The 10,826-nt window shown below is 39.0% G+C and overlaps 1 protein-coding gene across 1 annotated transcript in view; it reads left to right on the top strand.

Annotated features, from left to right (window-relative positions):
* The first annotated feature begins 818 nt into the window (after nt 1-818).
* LOC124166815 (alpha-tocopherol transfer protein-like) overlaps nt 819-10,826 on the top strand; it is a 33,420-nt gene continuing 23,412 nt past the window's right edge. Inside the window, exon 1 of the mRNA XM_046544508.1 lies at nt 819-950. The gene's annotated coding sequence lies outside the window, so the exon portion shown is untranslated. The remainder of the gene's footprint in view (nt 951-10,826) is intronic.

Raw genomic sequence — 10,826 nt, 5'->3', positions numbered from 1 at the left:
TACATCGTCTGAGATTACCAATGCATGCATGAGGCGCAGAGCTCAGGGAAACATGTCTTTATAATCACCTATTAAAACTGGCTAAGGTCGGAAAGTTTTCTTCGTTTGATAAGGTATTAATAAACCTTTTTTAAGCCAAGCGCCACCAGACAGCAAGGTACTCAGCTACCCTCTAGCATCCTGCGTCCTATCAGCGCTCAGAGCCTCGATCAAGGTCACCTCACAAGGCGGGAGGGGGAACCAGAAATACGTCACTCGGAGAGATTTCCTTACCCGTCGCGTTTTCGCGCGCTTGAAAATTTTCACTTTTCATTTAATCGCGAAAAAAAGATATCGTCATTTAAAAATCTAAAAGCGTGAAATACGTACTCCAGGAGTAATAATCTTCCGATATAGGCAATAAAAAAATAATAGGAAACCACCCTATTAAACGAGGTCAAGATAAGAAAAAAATAGTTAATTAATTAGAGTACAATGGAACTAAATTTCAAATGTCTGGTTATTGGATATCGTATTGTAATCAGAAGAAGGCGTGAAACAGACAGGAGAAGCAAGTTTAGAAAAGTGTGCAAAAAAATGTCGCTCACAAAAAAAACTCGGACCTTCTCACCTTCTATTCTACGTCACCCATCTCCCTACTCACACTTCCTCCAGTATTACGTGGTCTGCACCTTGGAGAGGTAGATAGAGTGGACTGGTTAGGGGGCGTGGCCGATGGTGTGAGGTAGTCGCTGCTGTCTGCGCGTAGCTGTGGAACGAGGGGTAGGAGGAGATTGGGGGGGGATGGAAGCGGCGATCCTCCTTACCAGCGGTCGCGTGATGTAAACACTTTCAATCGTGCGCTGGAATCGTAGAACAGCGGACGCTGCTAGTCGCCTCCGAGGGACAGTGAAATAAGCACAGGCCCGCCCGTCCTTCCTTCAGAGAATAAGGAAACCATCTCATAGCGGGTGAGTGTTTCGGCCAACGGGACTGCTAATAGGAGGCCCAATTACATCCCATATTACGCTGATTTCTGTTGCCTTTTTTTGTCACATTATAATCAGTTTTCAAAAGTGTCCGCGGCGCGGTGATGAGTGCAATGCCATCCACTTTTTTTCCATTATTTTGAATTATAATGTTTGTAATTACGAGGTTACGATTGCATTGAAAAGTTATGGATTTGATGGATCACATCATCATGTACAGACATGGGCGTACCCAGCGAGGGAAGGAGGGGGCAGCTCTCCCCCCCCCCCATTACAAGCAAAAATAGCTAATGTCTGTAGGGAAAATACTGTGGAACCTCGGATAACTACCACCATCCGTTCCAGAAAGCTGGTCGTTATCCGAAATGTTCGCTATCCGAAACAATTTTCCCCATAAGAAATGTAGGATATAGGAATAATTGGTTCCCCTATAGCCCCTATTGACTCGCTATTATATGAAAGTCACAGGGTATATAGGTATTGTATTGCATTGTATTACTTGTGGACTTACTACTGTAGACATTGTATTATTTTGTATCCATTTGGGATCGCACAGCACCGAACACAAACATTGCCGCTACACATCTGTGCGCTTACCGAAATTTTGTTCGCTATCCGAGGCAAATTTTTGGCGAAATTTTTGGTCGTTATCCGAATTGTTCGTTATCAGAGGCGTTCGCTAACCGAGGCTTCACTGTAATATTTTTTCAAGCAAATAATTTTAAAAACTAATAAGGAGCTGTTACAGTTTCCTTAAAATGTTGATTTCATCCACCTTTTCTATGCTTAAATCTTACCTACAACTTGAACAACCACGGCGTGCCCTCCCCCCCAATTTTTGATCCAGGGTACGCCCGTATGAGCATAAATTTCTTTTAACACCCCTAATTCTATCTTGTTTCCCCGTGAAACTCGGATCACTTTGTCCGTCAGCGACTTTTGTAAACCCATTTGTGGTGGATGACAACACATTTTAGAGGCCAACTTGAGGATTCTATTTTGTAATGTTCGTGAGTGCAGGATTCGCTCCTCTTTTTTCCAACACCGCGGTCTTGCTTTAAACACATTCAATGCTGGTGTCAAGGGTGGCTGGTGTCTTGAATTCAAGGCAATATTTTCTGATGTTTTTTGGCCAACCACGTCCCTCAGTATTCGCTGCTAGAACTGGCGAATTTTTCTCCTTGAGTGTAACAAAAAAATATGGAAGCATATCAAAATTTCCTTTGCATTTTGAATCCCTCTGAGTTATAAGTTGCTTATCAAAAGGTTTTCCGCCTTTACTGTCAAAATATGTATTCATCAGGAAGAGTGGAAAGTTCTACTTTCCATGTGACACATTGTTACTGATCTTTTCTATTTATTGCTCCTGTCATTTAAAACTAAGGTAATGCGTTTTGTAAAGTATCGCGAGCGAGGAATGTGAGACTCAAGATAAAAGTAGGTGGGGAAAAACTTGAACAGGTGGAGCAGTTTAACTATTTGGGCAGCACATTAGAGGAAAACGGATACAGTAGCAAGGACATCAGGAAGCGAATTGCACTAGCAAAGGAGGCGTTCATGAACGGGAAGGAGCTTCTGAGAGGATCGTTATGTAAGAGTTGAAAGAAAAGGTTAGTGAAGAGTTTGATTTGGAGTGTAGGTGCGGAAACGTGGACGCTGAGGAAAGAAGACGAGAGAAGATCGGAGGCATTCGAGATGTGGGTATGGAGAAGAATGGAGAGGGTGAAATGGACGGAGAGGAAAAAGAATGACGAAGTGCTGGGCATGGTGGGTGAGGAGAGGTAGCTTTTAGATGAGGTACGGAGGAGACAGAATGTAAGGATGGTGCGAATCCTTAGCGGGGAGGGGATGTTGAAAATGGTGTTAGAGGGTAGAATGTTAGGGAAACGGGGGAGGGGAAGGAAAAGAATAGGATTTTAGATAGATTGAAAGGGAGTAGGCCTTACAGTGAATTGAAGAAGGTAGCGCTGGAAGGAAGGGGAAGCTCCCAGATCACTTTTTTAGTACCCCATGGAAACCTACCTTAATCGGTAGAATACTGTGATAATAATAATTTTTTTTAAATTCCTTGTATAGTGAATTGTTTTTATACATATTTTCAGCATTCATTGTGTTAAAAAGAACGTTTCACTCCCAGGAGGCCGGTCTTTTTTTATTGTCGCCTTAAACTGTGGCTATCATATTGGGATTGCGGGAAATATGTTGGTCCTTTTCAACATTTATTTGTGTCTCAAATATAAATAAGTTACATCTGAGACATTACTGAGGTATGATTTCATAGTTGAGATCACGTGAATGCTGAGAAGGGTCAACGTTACTTCGTTTTGAAAACTTTAAGATTATAGTGGAAGTTTTTTTATGAGTGCTCTTAAGATAATGTCACGTGATTGGGCTTAGAAGAGTGATAAAAATAATTGAATGTCGGCCAATTTTCATGTGAAATGTCATCCTCGCACGACTGATCGGGTCTGATTGTAGATCAGATGTCCGTAAAACTCTTTGGCGATTTTGTGATCTTATTTATGTGAACTAGTAGATATCACTCATTCAGTGAGTCAACCCGAGGATTGATTTGAACATGTGTAGAGCTCACCCCGGACCAGTTCATTCCGCTGGGTCACCTCTCGCTGCGCTACCAGAATTTTTCTTCTATCGTGTGCAAAAGCTTCACCCAGTTTTTAACCCGCGACCCATTCGATCACCTTCAAAGCAGTCCACCCATTAAACTACCTCGCTCCCTCGTCTTATGGTTGAGTGATTTCTGAGGACGGAGCACTTCCCCTAGACCGGTCTTTTTGCTGGAAGTATTACTCATTTATAATTTATGCTACCTCCTTGAACTTTGCGTACCTACATAAGGAAGTACCTTGTCACCATTTACTTGCATCTCAGAATTGAAATTTTCAGCTCAGCATTTTTCCTTATGTAATATTTTTTATATTGCAAACACATAAAAATGTTGTTAAAAGTCTTCTTCATGTATGGTGAACATGTAAAAATGATAATATGTGATTAAGGTAGTAATTATTCGTGAAAAAGACGAAATATAGTCGGTGAAGGGGGAGTGATGCGTAGTCTTAGATCAAGTGATAAAATGATCTTGTAATAACACTGCTTGAGCCTAAATTTTCATATAGCTAAGATTTATATTGAATATTTTCCTAATACCACCAAAAACACACTTACAAACTAGTATGGGTCAAAATTTTTGCCTTGCAAAGCTGGCTGCATTTGTTCCCACTCGTATGACTCGCTACTCAAGGACGACGGCTCTTAAATTTCGAGGGCAGCAATCACGGTGTCGTAAACGAACTCGCAGCTTTAAAAATAAAACTGCAATCTGCATTAGTGAAAGAGAACGGTGAGTAGCAAAACCTCCTAGGTTCTTACCTTTTCCTGGGGAGAAATATCTCATCTTTTCCTGCAGACCTTTCCTCCACACTGATATGCGTGCCCCAACGATTATTGTGACACATGTGTTAAGGTACTGTCAAACGGTTGCAAAGATTATTATGAGTCGAATGCTGATGAGTTATTAATCCGAAAAAGTGTTTGATGGTTTAATTGGATTGGGCGTAGAAAAACATTGTTTCTCGATCGGAGAACAGTATTATGCCGAATGGTAAATTCTGTGTTTCTTATGGACGCACTGTTATTGAGTACTTGTTTTTTCCAGGATTTTTTCTGGGGGAGGGGGCAAACGATCCTCTCATACTTTTTACATGCGATTAAAACGAGATACAACAATTACTTTACGACATACTCTCTTCATTTTAATATGAAAGTTATTGATATGAAATTAAATGACTGAGGCTCCGTAATGTACAAAACAAAACGTTAATAATATCTCGCTAATAAACATAATGTTAATCGTATAAAAGATTTTGTCCATTTTTTAAGAGTCTGGGGGGGAGGGGGGTGGCACGTGCCCCCGCGCTCCCCCCTAAATCCACCTATGACTCCAGGCTTTTTCTTCTTTCGCAAATTAAGAATTTCTTTCTTAAAATGGGATCTGTGTATCATAGCATGTATAATTTTATGGCCTATTAATCAATGGTTTAATCAATTTTTCATTTAATGGTTTTTGGAACGGGAAAACTTAGGCTCTGACCAGTGGCGGATCCAGGATAGGGACAAGGGGGAGCTAATTGGGGTCGGAACAAAAGTACTATTCTATTTAGTGTAAATTAGATACCCAAAGGGAGGCTATAGCACCCCTAGCCCCCCTCTGCATCTGCTACTGTATTGTAAAATACCAAAAGCGTGTAAAATAGGCCCTAAGTTTTAAGCTAATTTGTATTTCAATTCGTTAAAGTAGGTAAATATATAGGAAAATATAACTTTCTATTGTACCGAGTGGCAACCTCCGAAAATTTCGATTCTATCTAGCGTATGGTTCGGCCTAATGCCCTATTCCCCCCATTCTATAGCCCTCTTCCCCTCTTAGATTCGCTCTGTCCTACTGACGGCTGGGTATCGGGGTCCCAAACCAAAATACTGGAAGTGCGTGGTAGCCCGGGGAGAGGAACTGGGTCCCATAGCTTGAATTTTAAACATTCTCACGCCTGAGATTTAGTTTGGGTCGAGCTCTACCCTAACGTATTCATACCACCCTTCGCGTTGATCACTGAGTGAGTAACGGCTATTATTTAGAGACTGCTGCCTTTGATTTCTTTTCTGGAAAGCAATCAGCAATTTAAATCGATTTTTATTCTAATTTTCTGCAATTGACTTGATTTGCTTTCTTCGGCATACTCAATTAAGATATTAAATAAATTCTTTCAGGTGGTAAAGCGAAAATTATTTCGCAGTGAAATAGTATTATATTTATATTATAATACTATATGAATATTAATATGTATCTACTAATAAGTATATTTATAGCATTAAATGGTAATACCTAGTGTCTCATTGGGAGAAAAATCACTTGAGTTCTGTATGATCTTAGGTTTTCCCGGCGTATCAGTTGCAGAAACGTTTCTCAGGTTTTCCACCGGTTAATGTCGTCCATGTCTCCCTCGTCCTAATCACTTGAGTTCGTCCGTGTGCTGAATCCATTATTTGAAGCTTAGTTGATGATGGTGTACACAGCCCTCGAAAGCTATTCGAGGAAATCTGATAATTTTAAAAAAAATATCCTATTCATGTTTCCTGCCTTACTGAATCAATCGTTGTTTTTAATTATTATCTGCTTTAGAGGATACACAATGAGAATTTTAGTCCATTCCTCTTCCCTGCGTTGTATCATATTGAGTCCCATGATCTTTCACTGACTAGACGTAATGATATGCTCCTTGTGTGTGGGAACACTTAAGTATCCACTGGTCGGCAATGGAATCAGTTGCTTTCTGAGCGCATGCATAAAATATGACATTTTACATATTCAGGCCAAGGGAGTCAGTACTCGTCACCGTTCATTTTATGCAAGCTTATTGAATCGGAAATTCTGGGTTACAAAATTTCGAAAGAGAGAGGGGTTTTCATACTATTCTAGTATTTACTTTCACATGTGTTCTTATGACTGATCCATCTTCCAATCCAAGCAATGTGTTTATAAAGAATTCTTATCTCGTGTTTTTTCCTTGGCTTGTGCCTTTGGACGTAAATTATTTTTGCCTACATAACGCAGGTTCATATTCTCATTTATGATTTTCATCGTTTTATTCTGTTATCTCTCTAATTCTCAGTGAATCCTATTCAAGTTCAATTTAGATAGTTTTCAAGAGTAAAAATGCCCGATTTGTATATTCAAGATATTTAGGAACGTCTTTAGTATTTCAGTGAAATATTTTGGTAATACATCGACTTAATTCTTAAGAATGACCCGTAGCCATATGGCCACACTGGGTGCATAGGCATACCCTTAAAAGGTAACAAGATTTTTGATGCGGTTATCATTACGTTCATTTTATTTAGTGTATTACGGAGCCTCAATCATTTAATTTAATATTAATAACTTTCATATTAAAATAAATAGAATATTGTCCACAGTAATTATTGTATTTTGATTTTAATCTCAAATATGATAACACCTGTCAGACCCTTGTGCCCTCCCCAGAAAAAAAATTCTGGAACCGCCCCTTACTGGGTGGTAACGAGGCCAGAATCTAATTTTGTTCAATTTCTATCTGTGATCTTAATAGAAAGGATGAATATCCAGGGCTAGCTTATTTTTGGATGAAGGAAAGTTTAAAAAAAAATCTATACAAAGCCATTTCCTTTTTCTTTTGTGACTTTTCCACGTAATTTGCTGACAGTTGGCGTCCATGTTGAATTTCCATATTGCACCCGTCTCTATTCGTCGGCGGGCTTATTTTGACCACCTTCAAAAATAAATTAATAAGTGGGTTATATAATTGCAAGCTTCAACAGCATATTTGAGACAGTTGGAACGCAGTGACGGTATTGAAAAATTAGCAGTGCCGGAACGCACTTTTCTTAACTTTTTTAGAAGTGAAATATTACCGTGGTTTTTTTTACTGCAAGTCATTATTTACATTTCATTGCAATTTTTTTTTTTAACGAATGTATGGAATATATATTAGAAATTTTGAGTCAAAAATATTGATAAAAATGTTATTTGACTATTATGTCTTTTCTTAACCAGTACCGGAACGGCGTTCCGGCAACCTGATACCACTGTTGGAAGGTAAAGAGGAGTGCGGGTTTTCTTCAAGAGAATACGCTAAGAATGGAAGGATGTAGCCATATGGTAACGGTGGGCCGAAATGGGTTAATAGAATTTCTCGCTGGATTGATTCCATGGCATCATTGTTTGGAGTGGAGAAAGCAGTTGTTTGAACTTATATTATCGTGAAAGATTTATTCTGGAAATGATTGATATGAAGTGATAATGGGGTGCGTTTCCTTATGAGATTGTTTTGTATTATCCGGAATCATCGAAAATCTTTCCCTTCCCGAGCTTCAAGGATTCTTTATTTTCATATCTGATCGTTTGCTTCTGTCGATTGTACGTATTGTGGGGATTAACGTGAGAGTTATGCTTGGTTGAAAGACCTTTTAAAGCAAGGGCGCGCTCAGCTCGCCTTGTCGAGTCAACCTTAACATCATCGCATGCCGGCTCGACCTTAGAAAGTTCTTTCTCAGTGTCTCCTTCCTTCCTTCTGAAGCTTGCTCGTTTCAGGGGCAAGGTGAAGCAAGAAGGCGGAAATGAGACTGTAAATGGGTGCCTCGTGCTGCTTGGGTCGGACGTACCATCATGGGAAGTGTTCCTATTTAAACTGTGACATCGGTACATTTTTATGCAGGATAGCTACACCATTTTTAAAGGCTGTTTTACATGTGGCACGCACTTGTAAAATCTGACGTTTGTACGAATGCGGACTCAAAATTGCGTCATGTTTAGCGGGTAATTGCTAGAACACATGCGAAAATGCGAGTGGCAAGATGACAAGGAATTGCTGGTCAATTACAGCGACACCTTCAGGCACACGCGTATTGAAGCAGCTGCTTGTAGTATGCAGATGTAATTTCAAAAGATTTGTTGGAACATCTTAGGATTTTGCGACATCATCCAAAAATCTATTGCCTTAATCGGGATTCGAATCCGGATCCCCCATTTCCTGTCGATTGCTTTAGCCAGTTAAGCTACCGAGGCGTCATTCTCCTCTGAGGGAATTTTGCTGTCTATACCGGATGAAAAAAAATGTGCATACGCGGAAATGACGTCTTGGTAGCTTAACTAGCTGTAGCAATCGACCGGAAATCGGGGGATCCGCGTTCGAATCCCGGTCAAAGCAAATTATTAGTTTTTTTACCTGTTGAGTTTTCGCACAAAAGCTCACCACGCTTAGAAGCTTAGATTATAGACACTATCTATGTGTTAATCCTTGCGTAGATTACAGAGCGAGATGTTTTTACTAATCTAAACTCGGATTCCGAGTCAATTGATTTCGTCTAATCTCTTCTTAATGACGTTAAGTTCTTCTTCAAGTGTTTTTGTAAAGGATATCGATGCGTCTGCTCGTGGACAGTATGAGCTTGAACCTTGGTTGGGGGGTTTCATGGCGATTGTTTACTGCAAATGAGTGCTTTATAGTCCAGCTGACAGTGATTGACAGTGAAATTACTCTTGCAGGTGTATGCCGCAATGCAATTTTGACGTGAGGAAAAAATAACGCCTTTGAAATTATATTGCGAATATCCACCTTGCGAAATAACTAGATAAAGAGCATGAAAGTAACTGGGCTAGTTTAGAATTACTCTTATAAATTTTTAATTTGTTACGAGTTTCCATTTCAACTTAAATTTTATATAATTACTTTAATAATATCTGTCGCAGTTTTCAACGGCAAATAATTGAAATCAATAGTATTAATTACATGATGTATTTTCAGAAATTTTTAGTTTTGGCACTCTGTATTTTGTTTCAAATGTAAACGATTTTTTATCAATAAATACATGATCGTGCCGTCCTATTACTTCCTTTAAAGTGATGACAGACCCTTAGGTTTCGAAAAATAGAAGCCGTAGGTGGTGAGTACTGGCTAAAATTGTGGATTTATCATGCGACATACAGACAGAAAAAAGGTGGTCATCTAGCAATTTGTTTAGGACGCATGTATGTTAAGGAATAGCATATTTTTTATAATTTTACTGCTTCTGCTGTCAGAAAATTATTGTCATTATTCTTAAAAATTATGATTTCAATTTTATATATTGTATAAACATTTTATTTGTTAATTTTAATGTATTTATTACTAATATTATTTTTAATTATATAAATATTCATGTTTATAAAAAAATTTAATTTTCTGGCAGCAATCAACACTTTTCCTAAGCTTAGTCAAGTACTTCAGTAGGAACCAGCATTAAAATGCAGTTTTCTAAGTGCAATTTATGGAAAGTATAGCGCTGAGTAAGAATTGCATGACCGTCAGTCGACGGAGCACAATATTGAAGAAGATAATATTTTGAATTCCACGAAAAAGACACGTTCATCGCTTTTTGCTTGAACCTTCTAAAGTATAGAATTCTATAGTCCTGCGTGCTATACCTCTCGACTATATAGTGACATCCGGCGGTGGTGTAATTGGAGCGTGCAGTTGCTCTTGAACGTAATTTCAACTTTCGTACGAACGTGCAGCCATTATGTGACCTACCAAGCATGTGAGTAATACGGGACCGCCCCACACGCGAGGGCCTCGGAAATTTCAATGGAGACAAGGTTATCTTACGTCTCCCATGCATGGCAGGTGAGTTCAACCTCGCAATTTCACTCGAATTACATCTTCCTTACAATATAATGATTTGAATCTTATGATCAGTTATGCCCACTGCGATAAAAGAAAGATTTTTGGCTGATATGCTCACTTTTCCAGAATGTAACTGGTGACCCACAACTTTTTGTTAGGTAAAGGCCTCGCAAACCGAGGACGAATTTTTCGAGAGAATATTATCAAGATTTTAATTTAGAACGACGTTAAGGAAGTGCAGGTGAATAACAATAGAATGACTAGAAAATTCAAGGGGGCAAATATATTTTATCTCAAACTTTTCAGGAATATAATGGAATCTGGGACAGTTGTTCTTAAAATGTTTTTTTCTTAAAAAAAACTATTAACTGCGCTTGATCTATGGCTTGTTTAGAATCCTTGTATCTGAAGGATACCGCTCGCATCGAATATCTTTGTAGTTAAGGAGTTAGGATGAAGCCAGAAAATTCATATTTGGCTCTGGCGGATAATATTTGGACTTATTAAGTGTCCTATATTTCGAATAGCGGGCGTTTTCAAGTTCGGCCCTGGAAGGAAGTCAAAATGAAAAGAATAGCTCTTGGATATCACCCCAACTTCATTCTGTGTGTTGGTCACTCACGAATAGAAAAGAAAATGACTA

The sequence above is a fragment of the Ischnura elegans genome, chromosome 10 (assembly GCF_921293095.1).
Source record: "Ischnura elegans chromosome 10, ioIscEleg1.1, whole genome shotgun sequence".
NCBI classification, from domain to species: Eukaryota; Metazoa; Arthropoda; class Insecta; order Odonata; family Coenagrionidae; genus Ischnura; species Ischnura elegans.
This window is presented reverse-complemented; position numbering and strand designations above follow the sequence as displayed.